Below are 23,328 nucleotides of genomic sequence, written 5' to 3'. Positions count from 1 at the left end.
GCTGCACAAAATGGCTGAAGGCTCGGCCGTTATCTCCTTTTCTTAAACTGGGCTCTCCTTCCACCCAGAATAGATATTTATCTTTCTGACATGCTTGTGGAGTAAAATGAGGAGAGAGAATTTCCCTTAAGTCAGGTCCTGAATTCGTAGAATGTGATTGGGAAATGATGGTGATGCTTCAGAGAATAAACTGCACCTGTTTTTTGGTCAAAATAGATTCTTCAACTCACTGAGGTGGAGCTCTTTGCACTTACCATTGCAGTCTTCCTCTGGGGGACCTTCTTTCTCTCTGGGTCAGTGGCAGAGATTGTGAGGTGATTCTGCTGTGTAATTAATGTTTGCTGCTTTCCTTATACCATCCTCACCTGTTTTAATTAGATTTAGTCAGTGATTTTCAGAGTGGGTTTACTTTCCCTGCTGTAGTCTTGTGTAGCATTTCCCTCACGTCTGAAACTCCCTGAGTAAACACGTATCTCACGCTTAACAATATTCTTCCCTCTACCTCTCATTCCCCCAACCTCCTGATGCTAGCATCAAATATAAAGAAATAATACTCATTAAGTAGCTATAGATTTCAATTGGTTATTTTTAAAAATGAAGATGAACTAAACGTGCACAGCAGCAGTTGCAGCAGCTCAGCTGACTGCCTCAGTAGAATGCAGAACCTTGTTTACATCCAATCACTGATCATGCATTGGATCCTTACAGCTTCATTCAAGCATAAAATTTATACCATTATAAATATTTTACTTAGGTGTGTGATATTTTTGAACTGTTACTTACTGAAGTTCGACATCTATTTTGAACATAAGATTACACTGATATAATTATTGTTTTTCCCTCTTCACGAAGAACTACTTAAATGTATATCTGCAATAGGAAGTTTGTACTGCTTTCACTGCATTAAGCTGCTGCAGTTTGTAAGTAGTGCTGGCATTAGTAGAAGATTTATGTAGAGAGAAACTTTTCAGGGCCTTTTTTTTTTTTTTTTTTTTTTTTTTTTTTCCTAACCATTGTTTAAATCTAGAGGTCAAATAACTTGTAAATAGAAATACTTTCAAGTCTTCACAAAAATACAGTATTTTTTTTATGGTCTTGATTTTAAACTTACCAGTGACTATTTGGTTTCAGTTATCTGACTAAAACACTACAAGATTTTTTTTTAGGTGTTTTTGTTCGTTGGTATTTTTCAAACCCTCTGTTGCCAATAAGCCATCGCCATTAAAAAGAAGGCTAACGTGAATTCTGCTATTTCAGCCTCTATCTTTCTGCCAAAATATTTGTATTTGAATCCAGTCCTTTCTCTGCATACCCTTACTCAGTTCAGCATATAACAAAAACTTCTGGAACAAACTGTAACACTGAATAGACTGTGATTACTTTAAGATTCCGTAGATAAAATGCCACTCTTCTCTCCATTAAAGTAGCAAACCTCTTATTTTTCAGAGATGCAATTTTAAGGAAATGGAGATCACCCACAATGCATTAAAGGACTTGTCAGTGATATCTACACTAAAATATGTGCTCGCTTCTGACCAGCACTCCTGTCTTCTAAGTTATATATATGTGGATATGTAAGTCCAAAAGCCATGAATACACTCTTCACTGTAGTAAATGATGCGGACAAAGTATACTTCTCAATGAAAAGATATTTAGAAAAAAGAAATAATAAGGTGCCACAAGTGCAGTGGTAAGGAACTTAATAAAAATAAGTTGTCTGGCAGGGATATCAAACCTGATGTGGCTGTCCCACTACTGAATGTAACAGGGAATTTTTGATAAGGAACATTTCTCTTGAATCTTCTTTTTTTGCTGCAGGATTTTTGCGCGGTGTTCCTTAACTGCATTCATAGTCATTGTTAGGAACAGAGAAATGGGTTTGTAGCGACTGATGTTGTATTTTGTATCAGAAGAGAGCGTTAAAAGGCTCCTTTGTATCACTTGCTCTACCTGGAGTGTGGGAGCCTGCTTAGAGGGAGCTGTCCAGTACTAGCTGGAGAAGGCAGGCATCGTGCTTGCTTTCCTCTTTTTTGATCTTCTGAAGTTCCCTTTCTGCTCTGCTTGTACATTTTCCACTAATGCATTTAAAAGATATTGCCCATGGCTCGGTGGCTGCTGATTCTAAGAAATATTTTACAGGAAGGAAACTCGTTAGAAAACAAATAACAACAACAGACAAACAGACTCACCAAAACAAAGAGTGAAAAAAAAAAATTAGTGAAATTTCAGTGAAGGGCAAAGTGATTAATAAATAAAGGAGCCATCTAAAAAGAAAAATAACCATGTAGATGCTATCAGCCAACATTTAACAGTCTGTCAGGGTAAATTGGTTTTGCCAGTATCCCCAGAGCAAGATGTTTCTAAACCACACACTTTCTTTTATTCAGGACAAAGAGATGTTGTAAATATAAAAGCAAGATGTTAGCTGGTTGAGTAAGACACTGTTGGAGCACACTGCTGTAGGATGTGGTTGATTCATCGTCATGTGGAGTGTACAAAGGGAGAATTCATGTCTGTCTTAAACTATGCTGCATTTCAACCATGAGATATTGCTTTTAGTACTGACTTTATGTAGTGGGGAAGGATAATTCTTTCCCTAAAGGAGTGTCGATAATCTGTTTTGTAGTTCAGACCATATGACATTATTGGTACTTTCCTGCAAATCTGCAGGAGTATCTTTTCCTGAAGTGTGGTGCTAAGCCCTGGCCTTGCTCTGCTTGTGGTACTGTATGTCATAGCTGTTCATGGCACTCTGGGCAATGTTAAATCAATGCCAGTTTTCAGAAATACAAAGATTATCAACTTGTTCCTCCTTCAGGAGAGGAGCTGCAGATTGGGTAAGAATTGGTTGGGGGGGTGGGGGGAGGGAGGAAGATGGGAGCTTGGTGGCATGAGTGGAGGAAAGAAATCTGCTTATCATGAACTTCACTGCATATGTTGTGAGGGGCAAGAGGTATATTCTTGTCTCATGTAAACCAGTATGAGTCAGGAGTGAATCAACTGAAGTCAGTGTCTGAGCTGCATCAAGGCAGAGCTTGAAGTGACCAGCATCCGTCCTGTGTTCTTCTTTGCTTATAGTCTTGTTGCACTACTCTGTAACAAAAGATGTAAAAAGATCCTGCTGTAAGAAGTTTCAAAGTGGGAGCTGTTTACCAGCTGGAGGGAAAATGACAACCTACAACTTCCTGGTTGTAATCCAGACGTTTATTATGTATCCACATTGCAGTGCTGTCAGCATGGCTTGTGTAGTTTTGCTGAGACATATGTTAGCTTAGTGGCTGCATTGCCAGAACCATAATAAGCTCCATGTGGGCCTATATGCTTATCTTCTAAAAAAAAAGTGTTGTAGTGTGTCTGCTTCACCCTGCTACTGTACTGCTAAATGCGCTGATGCTTATCAACTTAAAATTAGCCAAATTAGCCATGTGTATCAAGCTATTTATGCTTTGAACTGGAACTGTGGGTATTCTCCTTAGTTTGATTTTTTTTTTTTTTATGCAGATGCTTCAGGTCCAGAATGCGTTCTGATTTTGCCATTCTATATTTGAAACCTGAAATACTTCGTTGGTTAGAGAGTTAAAGAACAGGAAAGAGATGCTCAGGAAGCATGGATCTATTTAGCTTCTCTGCTGCTGACAGTCCATGTAATTCATGTAAACCAGTGGAATACTTGGCTGAAGGACTGCACCATACTAATAGGAAGCAGAGAATTGTAGGGGTTAAAGCAGAGAGCATCCTTTTTATAATTAGGACAGATCAGAAGTGGAGCAAAATGTTCTTGCAGCTGAATCCGCTGCCCTCTAACTAGCCTGGAGTCTAGAGCTGGGGCCTGATGGACACTTGTACAGAATGCAATTTAATCTGTAATGGCTGAGGACTCCTCAAAGTCTGCGGCAAATGGCAATTATTGTCCTTTTTTTTTGTCACATCCCCCCCAACCAAAACAAGAAGGAAGAAAGTTAATGAAAATAACAACAGGGAAGCATCCTAACTGGCATGCCTTACCTCCCCCCTCTCTGTATAAAAATTCTCTGCAGTGTAGTGAGTGAAATGAGCTGCCCTGTATAATAAAGTCTCTCAAACACCGATGTAAAGCAAGAATTCCTCCCCCACACGCATGCGTATGCACCCCTTTTCCCTAATGAGCAGGGAGACGCCAGCTTGGGGGCTGCAGCCAGTGTTAAATTAGCAGAGAAGGCCATCCAAAGTGGGCTGACTCCAGCGTAAACTGCCTTAAGTGTCTGTTTATTAAATCACACCACCGCTTAGAGTCTGCCCTGCTGCCACATCAGAGCTGTCTGCATACAGACAAATCCTGGGCAGTCCCAGGGGGACTTGGTCCAACTGGATACTGGGCAGTAATAACGTGCTGGAGAGAGGGTAATCTGCCACCAACAGGCTTCTCATTAGACTCCATCATGTGTTATTCCTCAAGAGAAAGAAGATGACTGCGCTTGTAACAGTGGAGAACCTGGACATCTTGAAACTTTAAAGTTTTCTTCTTCTCTCTGTTTTACAGAATGTAAGTCATGGCAGCTAGCTGACCTTCAATCTGCTTTGAAGCAGTAGCTTTCCAGTATCAGTTTTTTTTGTGGAGAAGTATGAAATTCAACTTCAGCTCTTTTTGGGTTGCAGTGTGAGCAGGTTGTCAATATTTACTAACTTTCAGAGTTTACTGGAGTCAGTCTATCTAAGGCTCTGGAAATAGAAAGTCTGCTGTTTAAACTTTAATCTGTAGTATTAAAGAAGGAAGTCAAAATTCTTCTGCATATTTATATAGCATTGAGGTTGATGAGGGTTTGATTCTGGCTGGGATCTCTGCATATGCCTGCAAAATAATACTGGTGATCTAGATATACTACGTACTCTGCTGTCAAGAAAGGCAGGAGATACGCACCCAAGCTGCGAATCCTGTCGCAGCAGTCAGGAGGCATCACTTTTTTTGTTCTGAGAGTTGTACGGAAATTGTTGTCCAAGAGCCCCACTATATTCTTTTCTTTCTTAAGGGCTATTTCTTAAATGTGGTTGGAACCGAGGCTACTATTTTATGACTTCTGACTGCTTATCTTAGTAATTGGATTGTCAGGCTCTCCGCTTCACACTTTCAAGATAAGATGTATTTTCTGCATAAATGTTTAACAAATCCCTAGAAAGGGATCTTGGAAAGAAGCGGATAGGCCACTCATCCCATAAGGAAGTTTAGGATAACTTTGAAAAAGTCTGGAAAACACAAAGTCTGTTCTCGTGAACTGCAAGGATTTATTGAACAGCTCTCAAATTTACCAGATTTCCATTTCACACAGATTTTTTCTTTGGAATATTGTTTTTAAGCTTCAAACACGTTTCATCCACATGTTGTCTGATCAAGGCGATGAAATTTGTACATACGGTATGAATTTCTGTTTCGGTTTACTTTTTGACAAATTTGTGGGTACTTCCAAACACAAATCTTCTGCTCAACCTTCTTTATGTCTTCCACTGAGGGGATTTTTGCTACACGTAGACTTCTAGAGTCTCTGCTGCAGTCCAGATGGCCATGTTCTGTGACAGCTGATTAGGAGTCATGGTCAAACCTGTTTTTCTGAGGTGGCCCACTGACATAGTAAAAGAGCAGCAGTTGTTGAGCTAATTTGTATGCGGAAGGAGCTATGTAAAGTTTAATCTGAAGTGCTTGGTTTAGCTGGCAGAAAGGGAGAGGTGGACTGTTTTCCATTTCCCTTTTAAATGTCAAACACTAATAGTCTCTTCCGATCATCCTGAGATTGCCAAATAATTGACTCCTGCCTATAGAAAAAAACCTCCCTGATCAACAAAGCAGGAAGCTGATGACAGCAACTGCCTGAACATGTCCAAATTAGTCAACCCCTTGCAACCTCAGCAAGGTCAACAGTGGCAGCCCAGAGGTCGTGGGGCAGCAGGAGATGGAGGCTGAAGATTGCCCTGCTTCCTCTGCCCTCTCATACCTCCAGGACATAGCAGGGAGATGAGGGATTCACAGCTGGAGTGGCCAGCACCTGAACTGCATGTCCAACAGAGATCTGTTTATTCAGAAGGTCTGCTATATGTTAGCTAAGAGACAGGATGAGGATAGGAAAGGAGGAAGTGCCTGTCTTTGTGAGTGGCAACAGAGCAGTGGTGTCCCGTGTGGAGCTGACCCAGTGTCAGACAGCTCCTAGCATGTTTTCTCTTCGCATCCTCCAGGGTTTGCTTGGCTTGCTGTTTAGAACCAACCGACTTGGAATAAATGGGTGTTTGTTCTGTTGCTGGAATCTTTTTTCTTGAGCAACTGTGATTGTGAAAATGAGTGTTTGAATGTTACCCTGGTATGTCCAAGTATATCTCAGGGACATAGAGCATTTAGCAATACACATTCTCAGAGAAAAGATGGAGAAGGATGCTCACAAATCCATTCTTTAGTTGGGTGCTTCCTCAGTACGCCCAGTTAGGTGTGTTGGGTTGTGTGATTTTTATAAAGCAGTGGATGTAAAGCAGCAAGGAAACTCTGGTCCTGTTTCCCTTTGTTTTGTCTTTGAGAGGACTGCAGGTGTACCTCTGCCTTCTTGAAGGCAACTCAAGCTTATAAGGGTTGTGGCATTTTCTTAAGATTATTTTTGAGACCCAGGGAAGGGAAAGAAGGGAAAAGAGAGAAACGTTGTCTCTGAGCTCCCAATCAATACCACTTACAGGTAGGCTGAGAAAGCTTAAAGACCAGGCTCTTCATCTGCTAGCCTGTCTTCTTATCTGTGTTTCCTTGTGCAGAGCAATTGGGGTTAGGGAACCTGTCCCTGACAGCCCTGCGAGTGTGCTGCTGCAGGTCAGGACCTCTGCCCAAAGAAGAAGAGCTGCCTGTAGGCTTCCCACATCTTTGCGCGGAAACCCAGTCTGGATGCTCTGTCACACTCTGACAAAGGTCACTTTTACATCCCATCTTGTAAAAGGTCACAGCATGACCTCAGGTGCAGGAGGAGAGGAGGAGGGGGGAAGAAGGCCATTCTCTTTTTCTTTAGATTTGTTTTTACCACTGAAATATATATACATTGCCTTTGCTCCCGTGCTGCCCTCTTTCTCTACTACACTGGCATCTTCTCTTCCTAAATGCCACTGTATAGACCTTTCCCCTGCAGGCTGAACAAGCTGGTTACTGGATTTCTCTTCCTTCTTCACTTTGTTCTATCTGCATAGCTGCAGCTGTTCTAATGATACTTTTTCAAATTAACAAGCAAATGCTTCCAACCTCACTGTGCCATCCAGGTGTTAAACTGCATGAGTGCAATTCTGCACCACAGTTTTTGTGAGGTGCCATAAAGGCAGCATTGCCCTCTGAGGACTAGGAGGGAAGAAAGTAACAAGCCTTCTCCGGCTCATTCTGGTATATTGTGCTCGCTTAGTCCTGAAAAGTACTTTCTCCTTTCTATCAACAGCAAAACATGTCAATAGGAGATGAGGTTGAAAGGCAAAAGCCAAAGTTCTGGTGGCAAAGCTGCATAGCTGCTTCCCAAACTAGGATCTACTGAACCAGCTAGAAGAAGTAAGTAATAGTTTTTTCTTGACTTCTTGTGCAGCCCAGTGGTTAATGAGACACTTAGACTGATATCCTACATGCCTTTGAATGCAGAAGCATCAGAAGTGCTATTTTCTGCATTTCAGATGCTGATGGAAAGAAAAAGTGTAGGTGGTTTCTCTGTCTGTTTTAACAATTTTTTTTCATCATATCTCAACTGTGCTAGCAGAGAGGATGGTGCTGAGCATGGGGCACTGCAGTGACTTGTTAGGGATGCAAGTCGTAGTTCTTCAAACAGCAGAACTGGGAGATTCAGTTTTCAGAGGCACTGTAGACTTAGTGGTGACTGCAACTTGGTACAAGCTACTTTACTTGCAGTGTTCATTCTTTACAAAGAATTACCTTAAGACATGTAAGAGAGAGAGAGAGAGAAACACGGAAAAATCCAATTTCACTTTTTATTGAGACTTTTGGGTAGGAAAAAACCTGCCCCTGAATAGTCTAAAAAATAGTTGATCAAGCTTGCACTTGTTCTGTATTAAAATGAATTATTGTAACTTAGATATGTGTATGGGCTCTTACTGTTTGCATATCTGAGTTACATCTCAAGATATGTTTATTCAGAGTAAGAGAGTGATACTTTAGTATAAGTACATGTTGTTGTCCCTACAGTGCAGATCGATAATTAAGTAACTGAAGACCATCGTTACTTGAACTGTGTGATCACCTTGAAAATTCCCACTTGATTCTCAAGATCTCAAAGGAAATCTACGCAAGCTACTCACTGGGCCAGTCTGTGTGATCCTGAAACACTAACCAACTAGACTGATTGAAATCCTGTATATTGACCAGGCCACAGAAAGTGGAGAAGTAGTAATTTGCAAGGTCAAAAACTAGGTCACAATTTAGCTAGGAATACCAATGAATTGGGCTACCTGTTGAGAAAAAAAGAAAGAAACAGCCATGATGGAAAATACCCAAAGGTTATCTGAGTACCAGTCAGAAGGGAGACTGTTTCACTAATTGGGTATTAAAAGGTCTTTTCTATTCCATTTTAATTCTTATAATATGCTCCTCGCCAAGATATAAGGGTGTCTGTCTAAGGATGTCTTTCTTTTCATTCTTTTCAGCTGTGTTTATTTTCCTCTCTCCCCTTACCCATTCTTTGCGAGTTCATGAAGAGCATTCAGACCCCATGAGGGGGTCTCTACAGATCCCCTAAGAAGATTAAGCTCTCTGAATATTTCATGCCCTGATTGACAGTTCTTGAGGACCTCTTGTAAGCCTGGCGCCCGTATTCTTGTTAAAAAAAAAAGAAAAGAAAAGAAGAAGAGCAAGTGAGAGAGAGAGAGAGAGAGAGAGAGAGAGAGAAGAAAATCACATACACAGGGGAAAAATTGATCCTATGGGCCCGACCTCTGTGGAAGGAAGGCACTAGACAGTGGCACTTCCTCCTGGACATCTCCCCCTCCCTTTCCCTGCCCATCAGTCTCTACCATGAAATAAAAGGAAGGTAATGGGATTTCAGGAGGCAAGGAGTAGTCTGCTGATGTGCCCCCTCCCCCGGAGCTCCAGCGCTTAGGCTCATGGCCCCTCAAGAGCTATTGTAAGTCTCCATCTCTGACTTTCACTCTGCACTGGCGTTCTTCCTTTCCTAACAAGCTGACCTAGCTGTGCCGATGGCCCCTCATTAGAGGCTGAACAGACCCAGCCCTGTGCTCTCCTGCAGCCGTTTCACCCCATTAAGGGTTGCCCCCTGGTTGACAGCGGGAAAGGGAGCCAACGACCTGTAAATTCTCAATCAGACTGCTTTAGATTCTCCCTTCCCCCTTAATCGTCCCATAATAGGCGGCTGAGAAGTTTCTTCTTTATTTAGAAAGGCAGGGCCAAGGAGATCTCCTCACATGCTGGGTTTAAGAGACATTTCTTGAAGGATCAGGAAGAAGAAATGCAGAACTAACTCCTCACCCTTCTTGCAGCTGGAGTGCTATGAGATACACTGCTGTGCTTGCCGTAGGTACCAGTGTTAAAGGTAGCTAGGTCCTCTCTGCCTCTTACTTGATACTGAAGAGTAAGTGCATTACACAGATTCTGTTCTTGGAGTCTGGATCAGATGATATTTAGCCTGGGAACTGTTAAGTTTACCTGAGAATTGAGAATCTTGCCAGTAGTAATGATACAGAAGTGCTACCAGTGAAAGGCCCTGATCCTTCCGTCTGCTCTTATTTACTTCAGAAGGTAACTTGGGATTCTTAGGATCATGATTTTTCTGGCTATTTTCTGGCAATTGCTTGAGGTACAGGTGTAAATGCCTTGAGTGGCTTAACCAAACATGGATTTGTAGGCTTTTGTTTCAGATCAGTTTCAGACCATTTTCAGATCAAAGAGGGAAAATTTTAGGACTATGCAGCTACAGCAGGCATTTTTCAGTTCTGCTAATGAAAGGACATGCATGTTCAGAGGGAGTGGAGATGGAGCTTATTCCTTCTCAGTGTGAAAACACTGGATACAGTTATGGTTTTCATTGCCTTTAAGGCTTTACACCAGACAGACTGAGTAGGGAAGTAGTGAGGATGGGGGAGCTTTGTCAGTACTGAACACTGTCTCCCACTAGATAAGAAAGTGCATCATTTCATGGCTTCACAGGTTGAGGGCTTCTTCCCTTCCTTGGGCTCTAGAGTGGTGGAGGCTATCTAGCCTTTTGCACTCAATATGAAGTCTACTGAAATTTTTGTTAAAATGATGTTTTACAGTCCAAAGACATGGAGGGTGGGGTGTATGTGGTGCTCTGAAGCAAAGGGTTACTGTGGAGGGAACCATTAGTATGTGAGAATACTGTATTTGCCCAAGTTTTTGGTTGCTGCTGGGGAGTTGGACTCTTCCCACCTTTGTGCTACTCTCATTTTTCCTTACTCAAGAATTCAGAGCTGCTGGATTCAAACTGAAGTCTCCTACATATGACTAAATTTGCTTTTGAACTCACCTTCTTGATGTGATTGAACCAAAGTGTAACACAAGTCTATGTTAAACTCAAAAATTCTTTCTATGTACATTCAGTATTTCTGTGTGGTTGTGTTTGGACACCCAAGTCTTGGAGCCATTTCAGTAGAGTGAACTATTCAAGCTGCACGTAGAATATTCTATGTAAAAGACATTGGCAGTTTTTTCAAGCCAGTCAAGCCAATACGTTATCCAGTGACATCACCTTTCTAAAGTCAATTATTACTTTTAACAACCGATTGATGTCCCATTTACTCATGATAGCAATCTTGGTGGAATGCCAGTGCCATTCCTCAATACAGCTTATCCTGCCAGCGTTCTGTGGACAGGGCATGGAGCTCTACAGCACAGCTAATGCTGGAGCTTGTAATTTTTCTTTGGGGCGGAAGAGGAAAGCATCTGGATATTTATAGCTATCGTGGAAAATATTTGTATACAGAATCAAAGAAGCTTTTGCTCAACATCAGTCTCATACTACCAGTGTTGGTGTTACAAAGCTGCACAGTGGTACGACTCTCAACCTTGTCCTTATCTCCCCTGTTCCTACTGGCCTGCCAGATAGAGTTTAGGGCTCCTGTGCCCTGTCTCTCTGGTGTGCTTGGGAGTGCTGTGTTGAAAGCAAGCTGTTCAAGAACTGTCAGAGGTTTGGGAGGAATTTACTTCTCTCCTACTGAAACAAAGTGATGGGACACGGTCTGGATTTTCATCTCAACTCTAACCACTGGTACAAAGTGGAAAAGGCTCAACAGACTTCTCCGTAACTTACCAGTTTTCAGGGAGAACGAATCCTGGATTTTGAATATTTTTCTGCATTTAGAAACAGGAAGAATCGTATCCATGATGGTTTGGTTTTTGTTCTGCTTAGGTTTTTTGTACACTTTCTACAAAATCTGGTGCATTTTTCTTTCCAGGAGTAATTTCTATACCTTACTATATGTTAACTGTGGTGGAAAATACAACTGAATGAGAATATCACATTTTTCTGGCCTGTTAACACTTAGGAAATTATTTATAAAGACAGCCCTCATCTTTGATTTCTAGACATCAGATATAGGAGAAACAGCTCTTCAAAACAATCCATATCTCTTCACAGAACTATAGAATAATTCAAGTCAGAAGGGACTTCTGGAAGCCATCTGATCTGCACCCTGCTCTAAGCAGAGGGGGATAGAAGATCAGGATGCTGCTGTCCATTCACAGACCCCTGCAAAAACAAACTGGCTCCTTCCCAGTAGGGCAGTGAGGAGTCAGATGCTGCTGTGCTGCCAGCCTTGACTGCTGGAATGGCCTTTCCATGGCAACTGTGCCACAGGGAGACTGTCTGTCCTCTGTCTTAGAATAGAAGCAGACTGGCTTTGCTGTGGGTGTCTCAAAATTGCAAATTCGTTTCAGGCACCCAAGTGGAAAAGTATGCATTGCTATGATGGGTGTGCATGTTAACAAGTGGCTACCACACTAACAGAGGGTAAGAAAAGGAAGATTTTTATAAGAATAAGAGAGTAGTAATCGAAAATTTAGAATCTCTGTTGAAATAGTTATCCATGTTCAAAACCAGTGTGGAATTTAAAGTTGTTTTTTTTAGGATTCTGCAACTTCTGGATCCTTTGTTTTCCATTTTAATCCATGACTGAGAATAGAACTGAGGAGTCTAAGGTACCTTACAATATCTTGTAGCACTTGAAGTTGTAAACAAAGGGTTTGCAAAGGAATCTTTTAGGACTAAGCCCTGTAAATGCAAGACTGGGGCTGTGAAGATATTCCCCTCCTTGAATTGTACTTGGTGCTCCATGGAATCCAAGGCAGCGGGGGAGCATCACTACCTTTTCCTTCTCTCATATAAGAGAGAAGAGATTTTCACTAAATGTGCTTTGTACACCTCGAGAATGTCGCTTCGTCTTTGAGGTTTTAGGGCTTGCCTTTATGTTTGCGAAGGCTGCATTTTGCCTTGAATTAACTGGCTAAAATTTGGAGTTGAAATCATTGAAATATATTCATTTAAACAGAGTGGGATTCTTTTCAGAACGGTTTTGTTGATAGTGAGAGCTATAAATTTAATGTGTCCCAGCGTGCTGTCAACTGGAAACGTTTGAAAGCCTGTGGAGAGGAAGGAGTTAAAGATCCTGTTCTGTGAGCCATCCACAGCGGGGAATGACCCAATTTAAAAGGGTTAACAGTATTTGGTTTTTCAGAACTATTTGTTATATCAAGTTAGTGCAGTAGAGGTCACACAGGTCACTCTGCCTCCCCCTTCCCTTGCCATTCCCAGCCCCCACTCGGTTCCTTGTTCCTTCTCTAATCTGATGACCTCAGACACAGCTCTTTCCTTATGATGTTCTTGACAGCATCTTCAGACAATATGCAGCTCGACGCCAGTTGTCTTTCCTTTCTCTGCTGTCCCACAGGAGAAAACCTTGAATGCTAAAAGGCACTCTGTGGGGCGGGGGAAAGCCTCAGCAATTTGTTCTGTGGCTTTTGGACAAGGACAACTCAGAAAACAGTTATCCTTGCAAGCACACACCAAGCATAACTGTCCTTTCTTCCAGTGTGTGTTTCTTTTTCTGTGTTGGGTTGTTTGTTCCAGTTACATGTGCATGTAATTAAAACTCACTGCAAATCCCACTTGACCAGCTGCACATTCTGCTTTTTCTTTCACAGTGTTGCTACATGTTGTCTTGCAGAGGACCTAAACAAACGCTTTTTTGGAAGTTAACATTTGCAAATGCTAATAGTACTTTTCAAGGTGGGGTATGCATATGGATTTAGCAATCAAATGAAGTCCGACTTACTGTTGTCAGAGTGAGAGTTTACCACAGCAAATGTTGTTTAGAAGATTCTCATTTTCATCCCTTCCCTCTGACCTTCTCCCATTGAAGGTTCTCTGAGATGTTTTGGGTATATTTATATGACGTACTTGCAAAGGCACTGAAGCTCCATAGATTTCCTGAAGGTGATGAAAAACTTTCTATTTGGTGTCTTTTGAAAATCAGGTTAGAATCAGCTAGTAACGATTACTATCATATATCTGGTCAGCAGGGAATAGACTACAGAATACCCAATAGGAAATTAGAAAAGTTCCCATTTTCCCAGTTTGTTGTTTGTTGTTTCTCACTCTACTGCATGTCAACCTCTGCCTGCATCTGACATCCTCTCGGCCAATTTTTAAGAATGTTTCTCATTTTATCTGATTGTCCATGATGCAGTCAGAACTGAGCGAGTTGCATGTGCTGCTAGAAGGTGCCAGTAAGGTGTAATGGACCACTTTTATTCCTTTGCTTTGAGCTGGTCTCTGAGGAGCAAGCTTTTATTTTGTGGGATACCTTTGTCCTGGCTGTCCTTAATCTTCTGAGGGCAGTGAATGACCATGAGCTGCTACTGGTAATGCTAACTGTTTCTTGCAGCCTTCCGAGGGCCAGACTCCTGTGTATTTCACAGCTTGAGGAATTGGTGAGAAGAAATGCCTGTGTGTATTTGCTTGAGTTCAAAAGCAAACTTCAACTCAAGCATGCTTGTGAGGCTTGCATTTCTGGTCATGTTCAAGTGTACAGAAGTGCTAGTAGCATGAATGTTCATTAAAAAGCAAAGTTTAAGGCTATGTCTTCTGTTACAATTTTTAAATATTAAACCCCAAGCAAAACCAGAATTTTAGTTCAATTGATATAAACTGTTATATCTGGGGTGCAGACCCTTACGTGCAAAATTTATAGTAGTGGGCAAAATAAAAGCTGAATTAATACATTTCACTGCCTTTTTATATTTCTTTTTCAGTTCACAACTTGCTCATTTTTCGATGAGTTATAAAATCATGTTTCCCAGCAGCATAACCACCCAGCATTGGGTAGGAATCAAAATGATTATATTCAGCTGTACGCTTCGCTGGGGAAGTTGGAAAAAATGGCAATATTTGAATACAGGATGTGTGCAAAGCTGTTCATTCAGCTCCAACATTTAGAATGAGGCTGGGATACGCAACAGTAGCAAGTGCCTGACAGAAGGTATACTGTGGAATACTGGTTTTCCCAAATGTTTGTGAGAGTGTAATAAATGCAGTGTTAGAGGCTGCTGTTCAGATACCATGTTCAGGAAATGCTGAGTTCTGTTTTCAGTTCTGATATGAACTCTGTGTCCTTAAGCTTGCTAGTTGTCATTCCTGCTGCTGTTTCCCTGTGAATGAATTGGGGATCATACTATGGACTCATACATTTCACAGAGATACTGTTTTTTCTTTTTGTACTGTGGCAATTTATGAATGTTTGGTAACCAACCAAAATGCAAAAGAGTTTGAAGCAATGGATTTTGGTTTTAGTGGACTTCTTCAACTGAGGTTTTCAGAAGGTGTCTATGGCCTAAGGGTTTCCAGAGGAAATTTATGCACTTGTACAGTAGGGTCATATGTCCTTAAACATACTGGAAGAAAATGAGTTTATCTTTTCTAACACCAGGTGGAAAAATACTAAGAGTGTAGGTACTGAGTCTGCTATCTGCATGGTTTAGATCTGTAATAGTTTCAAATTTTTGCTCTCTGACTTGCCAGGATGCTTCAGAATTCTAGAGAGTCATGTCGTTGCTGTGCCATTTATTGTGCAGTTCTCACTCCATCTCTCTGTTAGCCTCAGATGTTCAGGTTTCTGGAACCATAAGCATAAGGGAGAAAGGGACAATCGGAAGGAATGAAGGTTTCAGAGGTGGTTGTTTTAGTTGTTGTTTTGGTTTGTGTTGCTATTGGTTTAATATATATATATTTTTCTTTTGTGAAGGAAAAGGCAAGATGCTTAGTGTTCTGTCATTACAGCATTCTTCTTAACCATCAAGTCAGAGGATGGTATCTTAAGGAAATGTCAAATAATGGAGAGATGTATATACAGTTGCTGCAGCAGGGAGGAAAGCAACAAAACAGGAATGGAAATTAGCAAGAGGAGGTCTGAAAGGCCACGAGTTTCCAGCTCAGAAAGACGGTGGGAGAGGAAGTCGGTGAGTGCAAAAGGATTCCCTCTCTCCCCACCTCTCAGCCCCCACCCTCTGTCCTTCCTCCACACCCCTCCCGGGGAGATGGGAGAAGAAACTTGGCAAGCCATCTTGTCGCCAATCAATCTGTGGTGTAACAATTAGCACTTAAGCAGCACTCATGCTAAACACAGGCTCAGAAAACACTTAAAAAGAAAAAAAAAAAAAAAAAGGGGAGTGGGGTGGGGAACCACACATAACCCACCAACACAACAAGAGGGGAAAGCTGGAACAGATCAATGCCGCGCTGAGCAGGAGGCACCTAATACCCCATTATTGACGAGGACGATAGCGCTTTAAGTGTGCGCTCTCCACGCTGAGCAATTAGCCAGCAGGACCACTGCAGCGAAGGCAACTCCACCGCAAGAACGCACCCTCCCCTGCTGCCCCAAGAGGTGTTTGATGACAGCTTCATTTGTTAGCGTGATTCCAAGAGCTGGTGGCGCCGGCATCGTTCCATTACGGAAGGCAGCACGAGGGGAGGTTGGGCAGCAGGTCTTCTCCCCCCCTCCCGGCCACTGGTAACAGAATACAGTAGACACGGAGTCTGTCTGTGAGCTGGCTAAATTGATTGTAATGGGTTTCTTAACGTGGTGAAAGAGCCGACTGTTTTCTCGCCTTGAAGAAAGGCCGGAGGAAGGAGGAAGTGACTCCAGCGGCTGCGGCGCAGCGGATGAAAGTAAACTTTTGTTTAGCAAAGAGCAGCCAACTGCAGACTGTCTCTGGCCTTTCAGCTAGCGCTCAGCAACACTGTTCTTTAGAAGAAAGGGGAGAGGGCCGAAAACAAACTCTGTCAGCTTCCTGCCTCGGCTCTTGCTCTCATAATAACCCTGCTGTCTGGCTCTGCTTCCCACAAGCACACTGAGAATATCCTAATGGCGTGAAGCCGGTTTTCAGAAGGTGCCTGCGGCCTAAAGGCTTACCAAGGCATTTCATGCCCATGTAGGGTAGGAGTATGCATCCTTTTAAATGCTTGGCTAGGCTGGGGCTTACCTCAAAAACACGTGCCTGGCTCCTGTAACAAGACAAGCTAGCTAGAGAGGATGTGGCCTTCTGAAGAATATCCAAACAGCATCTGTTACCGATAAACTGCTGTTTATCTGAAAGCCCAAGAGCTATCCTGAGACCTCCCAAGCGGAGGTACTTCTCCCAGGTTAGAGTATGTCAGTGCAGTCAAATAAATCAGCGAGACGGTCACACTGGTTTGTGGTGGCAAACGCAGCAGGTGCTATTGGATACTCACTCTGCTTTTCCCAGTTGTGTTGAAGCCTGTCCAGCTTATCTTTACCACTGCTGTTATCCGTGCTAGCTGGGATCTGCCTAAATAAAGCAACACTGGGAGCTCCCTAGAGTAACCTGACTGCTTTCTATCCTGGGGGATATCATGGTGTCATATCTGAGGAGTCGTCTTCAAGAAGTAAAATAGATGATATACAGATGTTCAAGCTTTTTCTGGAAGGTGATATATCTTGTAACAGAAATCTGCCCTGTCCAGGTGCTGGAGTTTCAGAGGCTGGCCTCTCCACTGCTCTTCACTGTGGACAAGCTTTGATTGTCTTCTCTTTGTCCATGGAGTGAGTCTCTCAGGAGTAGTACAGATAGATACCACAACAGATAAGGAGCCCATACACCAGGTGTGCAGACATGGATGTATTGTTAAGGAAGAAAAATGAAGTTTGATATCAGAGTGGCATCACTCAGACTACAGGTGCTTACACACCATCAAACTTTTGGCTTGACAGGAAAATAAATTTATTCTGAAAGTAGGATCTTGACAGTAAAGAAAAAGACTGAAAAGTGCAACTTGCTGTACCACTGCAACCAGAAGCTGCTGTTTGCTTCCGACCAGGAGGTTTTAAGATGATGCCAGATGGGGCCATTAAAGCTGTGCAAACAATAAGGAGCACATAGGGGAGGCTGTTAATGGGTTTCTTTTGGAAGCATCAGCTGGAGCTGCTGAATGGGGCACATGACCTATTAAAAAAAGCCACTTGAGAAATCTCTACGCCTGCTGCAGTGATGGGATATTTTTACCCTCCTTGTTTATGCCAACCCACCAAGGATCTGACATGCTGGACACTGACACACTTCTGTTTGCAGCTTTGCTCACTTGCCAATATGCTTTATGGCTTGTGCTATAAGTGCTGAGATCAATGGACTGGATGAAGCATCCCAACCACATCATTTTGAATACAGAGGAAGCCACGTTTAAGGAGATGGCTTCCACAGAAACGTTGTTTGATTACCACTTCTGGGAAGGGGAAGACTACTTTTAGTGCAGGTTCTTTCAGTGATTACAAATGGGTGTTTTGCATGGAGAGCAAACAGAAACATGCACAGTTAGAGAAAGCTAGCAGAAGACTTGTGAATGTGTAAGTTGTAGTTAGGGGGCTTATGTGAGGTAGAGCTTGTTAGATAGCTTGGCCAGGGTAGGAACTTCAGCTCACATGAGGATCAGCTGCTGACTCATATTCTGTTGTATGAAGGGAAATGGTTCTACCTATGGTGGCCAAAGAAAAGTTTAAAAAATAAATAAATAAAAATAAAGGAAAAAAACACCTTAGCAGTGCATCCAGCTCTGAAATTGTTCCATAATGTGATGGTATTTTCTAACATCCTGCCTTGTATTTTAGGAGACTGTGCTCATTATCACAGAATGAGTTAGCTAGAGAGTATATGTGATGGAATTGTATTATGTGAAGAATTGTTCCTTGAATCACAGCAAAAATAATCTGTTGAGTAGCTGTGATTTTATAGCCACCCACTTAGACGTGGTCACTGTTATTCACCTCATTTATATGACTGCAAACTCCTGTATAAGCTCCTGCATGGCCAGATTGCAGAGCTGGCCCTCTGTGCTGCCACTGGCCGCTGGAGAATCTGTATCTGACAGTGCTTTTTCAAGTGAGCAAGATGATGGTATGAAAGCCTTACCATTATATGTTACTATATATGGGTATAAGTAACCTCATATTGTGCAGGAGAGAATCAGTTCTGTGGTGAGAACTGTGTGTTTCTTAACTGAAGTTTGAAAGGGAAGATTAATTTGTCCATTGAAATTTGATTCAATCTGCTTGATTCTTTGCTATGTGAAGCTGAGTTGTGGGATTTTTCTATGGGCTCATCAGTCATTTTACAATGCAGTGCTATGTATCACCATTCAAAGAAGATGGAAATGACAACAGAATGGTTGAATCACCAGTCATTGCAGGGATGCAAGGCCTGTTCTGTTCAGACAGAAGATTATTCATATCTGAATGGTGCTATTACATTTACAGGATCATAGAATCATTAAGGCTGAAAAAAACATCAAAGATCATGAAGTCCATCTGTCAGCCCATCACAGCCGTGACCACTGAACATGTTCCTCAGCACCACATCTCCATGGTTGTTCCATGCAACACCTCCACAAGCATTACCTTTACTACTTCCCTGGGCAGCCTGTGCCAGTGCATCACCACTCTTTCTGGGAAGAAATAGTTCCTAATACGCAGTTCCTAAGACCCTCCCCTTGCACAGCTTGAGGCATTCCCTTTTATCCTATGGCTGTTACCTGAGAGAAGAGTTGGATCTCCACTTTGCTACTACCTCCTTTCAGGTCTCTCAGTGACAAGGTCACCCCTGAGCCTCCTCTTCTCCAGACTGAAGCATCCCAATTCCCTCAGCCATTCCCTGTAAGACATGTTGCATGGGAATTGTTGAGTATGGGCCTGAAACACTGAGCACCAGGGGAAAAGACCCGGTCAGCCCTGGGAGCACAGATGAAGGCAATTCAGCTTTGTGATAGGAAGGGGTGGAGCCTGGCTGCACCTCTCTTAGACCTCATTTAAGGTCTGACTGTCACAGGGGAAAGATTTTTCTCTGGACATTCCTCTTTGGGGGAGCTTTTCTGCTGTAAACTTGGAATCTTCTGATACAGGTGATCAATCTTCTTCCTTTCCTTTACAGTATCTTTCTATCGTGCTGGTACTTCTGCCAGCGCTCCTCTGCTAGAATACCTTTCCTATTGTATTGATCTGTCCAATTGCTACGTGTGTGCTCCAGAACCCTCACAGCTCTGTTGCCCTTCTTTGGGCACCCTCCAGGGCCTTGGTGTCTTGTTAGGGGCCCTAACACTCCTAGATCACCTTCCACTGATATTATTTCTCAATGGTACAATGTAAAGTTGTTGGTAGGATTTTTTTAAGGTAAAGGTAACCAGTTTAGAATAAGCTTTGGAGAAGCAAAGTATGAGATGGAGTGTCACATTAAGTTCTTTCTTAGTTTTATCTATGCAGCAGTATTGAACAATAATACAATAAGCATGAAAAAGGGGGGGGGGGGGGGGGGGGGGGACGGTGCTTGTTCTTGTTATAAGGGAGCAACACAAGAGTAAAGCTGTTTCCCCTTGGGGAAGATTAGCTGGGAGCAGAGCCGGTGACCAGAGTCCAACTATACCAGAGGGCTGTTGACTGGGTTGTTGATAATAACACCTTCCATTGACAGATTAATTTGCAAAATCAGGCAAGTGCAGGGTGGTGAGTAGTGTTGGAGGCTGAAGTGGGAAGTACAGCCAGTGAATCAAGACCAACAAAGACACAGGGACACAGGTATTTCTATGCCGTAGTCCGGGCATGGAGTGTGAGTCTAGGCTTACATGAAGCTCCCGGACCGAGATGCAGAGAATGTATGGATGCAGATCCTAAGTGGGGCTGTCCACAGTTGGTAAGGTTCATTAATACACACAGGTCATGGAAGTGGGAGTCTAAATCTTTGCATTGATGCCCTAGCTGTCTTCTCTGCACAGAAAGCTCAAGAGTAGCTTTTCAATTTGATGCAACATCCCTTTGAAATTGCGTGAGATACTTGACTAGTTTGTTTCAAATACAAAAGGGCACTGTTTGGTTTGAATTGCAAATGTGTTTTGTCAAATTCTTAGGTAGGCCGTGATAGACCGGTAAGTTAGAGACAGGGTCTTTCATACAGTTTTTCTCATTGCCTTTGTTGTATGCCTGTTGTTGAGAGGAAAAAAAAAAAAATGGTAACATGATCACTGCCTCTGCACATCAAACTGTGGTTCCTAAACCTCCAAAAACGTAAATATGCAGTTGTGCCAATTCCTCCTGTCCCTCGCCTGTATCTGGGAGCCCTTCCAATCTGACAGGAAGCATCACCTGAAGGAAAATCAACTTGAAGTGTTTTCTCTCCCACTTGCCACCTTCCAACTTTGGTTGCTGAGAGAAGAAGAGAAAGGCTTTTAACACCATCCAGTGACCCAGCTCTAAGTACCATCTCCTGGATTTGATCTAGCCAGGGAGATGGGAGGTCAGCTGCAGGGGCCAGGGAGAGTGAGAGAAACCATGTCAACAGGCTGCTCCTGCCGTGTGTGAGTGGTGAATGATGAGCGTGTGACACGGTAGAAGGAGCGAGGGTGCTCACCTGGAAAATGTTGTGGGAAGCCTGTCATGGATGTTTAAGTGCTGACAAGATGTGTCTGAGATATCCTTGCAGTACATTTAGGTACACAAGAGTAATCTTCCTCCTGGTTCCTGATTCAGAAGCAAAGTTGATGCCCTGGTTTGCAGTGGGGGAGATGAGCAGCAGGTTACAGCCTGATGGTTGGAAGCGAAGGCAGTTGTAAGTATGGAATAAACAACTCCTTACTTATGTAAAGATTGAATGGGCAGATGAAACTGAGGGTTTAATTCTGCTGTCTTCCCTTGATTCATAGGTTTGGTTCCAAATAATATGAAATGAGGAAAAACCAAAGAAAATGCCATTTCTTCTGAACAGATTTTGAAGTAGATTCTCTTTCAGGAACACATCTGGATCACTAAATCCTTTAAACAACAGCTACAATCATGTAGCTTCTTTCTGGGGAAGAAAAAACAATCCATGCGATAAACCAGCTGCCTTAAACACAGCTTTCAGTGTTCAAGTGCAACCTCCAGGAATGTTGCAAATCAGATTGGAGGCAGCACTGAGCAGAGCAGTCCTGCTTCACTTGTTGTACTAGCATGTAGTGGGAAAACTGGACCAGATCAGGGTCTCATGCTTAAAGAATAATTGTACATTTTAGTCACTGCAACATCGTCTGCAAGCAGTGAATATGTTTCTAAATGAAACTATATCTATCTTGAGGAACTGATATAGCAGTGGTATCATGAACACAGTGCAAAGCGATTTATCCTGCTGATGAGCTATGCCTGACACATATTCTTCAGTTTCCCACTCAGAATGTTCAAAGATAGTTCAATTATTCAGGTATTGCCTTGAAAATGGTTGGACTGCAGAGGGAACTGTTGGCCTAGAGTCCCCTGATGTACTACTCCTCAGTTAAGATCCAAAGTAATGTTAGAGATTTCTAGTAGTTTGAAGAAATTTATAGATATTTCTATATTAAGTTGTCATTAGAGGTAATAGTGTAGTGGGTTTGAGCATATACCTCCCAGTGCCTTGTCAGATAATGTGTGCACTATGCAATGAAAGACAAATAGTCTTCTGGAAAGAGGTGACTTGTCTTGTTTTGACGTCAGTTTAAATCTGTAAAATGTGCTCGGCTCTCCTGCAGTTTTCATACTTAGTATTTGGTGCACAAGTTCAGAACCAGGTCCTTAACCTCCAATTGACCTGCGTTCAACGTTTCAAAAAAATCAAGGTATAAATTGAATTTTTCTACTGCCTATATGTGGATAATAATTTGAACCCATTTTATTTTCTCTTCCTTTGTTTGTTGCTCACAATCTTAATTGCTTGACTTCTGTCATTCTGCAATAGTCAGATGCAAGAGCTTTGTAATGTTTAGCCCTTGAGCCTGACCTTCCAAACCCTGCAAACTCAAAAGGAGAGGAAAGAGTTTTAACAGGATTTAATTGGGATCGTCTTTGCCCATCAGCCTCTTCCTGCTCTCCACCTGGGGGGGGTTTTGAGCTGGGGCCCTACTAACTGGTGGAGACGGAAGGGTGGAGAGAAGCAGATATCTCCACGTCAGAGCCATGGGGCTGTCATTCTGGGTTACTGAGAAGACAGGAGATGGTGCCTGCAGGAAACAAAGATGCTTCCCACCTGTCCTGAGCTAATGAGGATGTTTCTGATGTCAATAAATGTTTCCTGATCACAACAAAAAGCCAGCAATCTTCACAATCCACTCATGGGCAAGAGGAAAACAGACAAAGTAGAGGACAGATGTGAAAGAATCACAGAATAGGATGCAGGGATGGGAAGAGAAGTTATGTGGAGGAGGAGAAGGAGAGGGAAAGATCAAAGGAAGGAAAAGAGAAAGTAGAACAGGGCAAGAGAGTAAAAATGGATTTCTTGATGGAGGGCAGTGGAGAAACAGGTGGCAAAGCACCTGAGATAAGAAACGTTGAAAGCAAGCACGCTGGAAACGGACAAGAAGAGCTAAAAGAATGAAGAATGCTGCTAACAGGTGGAGGGTAGTGTTTAACCTAAAATAACCATTTCACTGAAGATCATGATCAATGAGAGATGGAACACGGCTTGTGAGAGGAATCTTGGGTATAGAGAAGGGAAGAGTTGGGGAGAAAGTACTTCTGGCACGTAGTGTTTAATCATACCTTGGAAATAGTACGAGCAAAAGAAAGACACCTACTTCAAGTTAAAAGACAGGAAGAGAAAGTGCAAATAGGAAACCTGAACCAGGCATTGTTTGATTGTTGCTAGTGGGCTCAAAGGCTGCTTGGTTATAGTTTGAATGCATCCTGGGAGTAGAGCAGGGATGGGAAACAGGCAAGCTGAGTTCAGGGTCATTCAATATAGATGATTGTTAACTCTGTTTTTTGGCTTGATTGCTAAAACTCAAGATGGACTTGGCCTTGGTTGCTCAT

Source organism: Lagopus leucura, unplaced genomic scaffold (genome assembly GCF_019238085.1).
Source record: "Lagopus leucura isolate 7727_CA_CO unplaced genomic scaffold, USGS_WTPT01 Super-Scaffold_100055, whole genome shotgun sequence".
NCBI classification, from domain to species: Eukaryota; Metazoa; Chordata; class Aves; order Galliformes; family Phasianidae; genus Lagopus; species Lagopus leucura.
The sequence above is the reverse complement of the archived record's forward strand: the minus strand, read 5'-3'. Positions refer to the sequence as shown.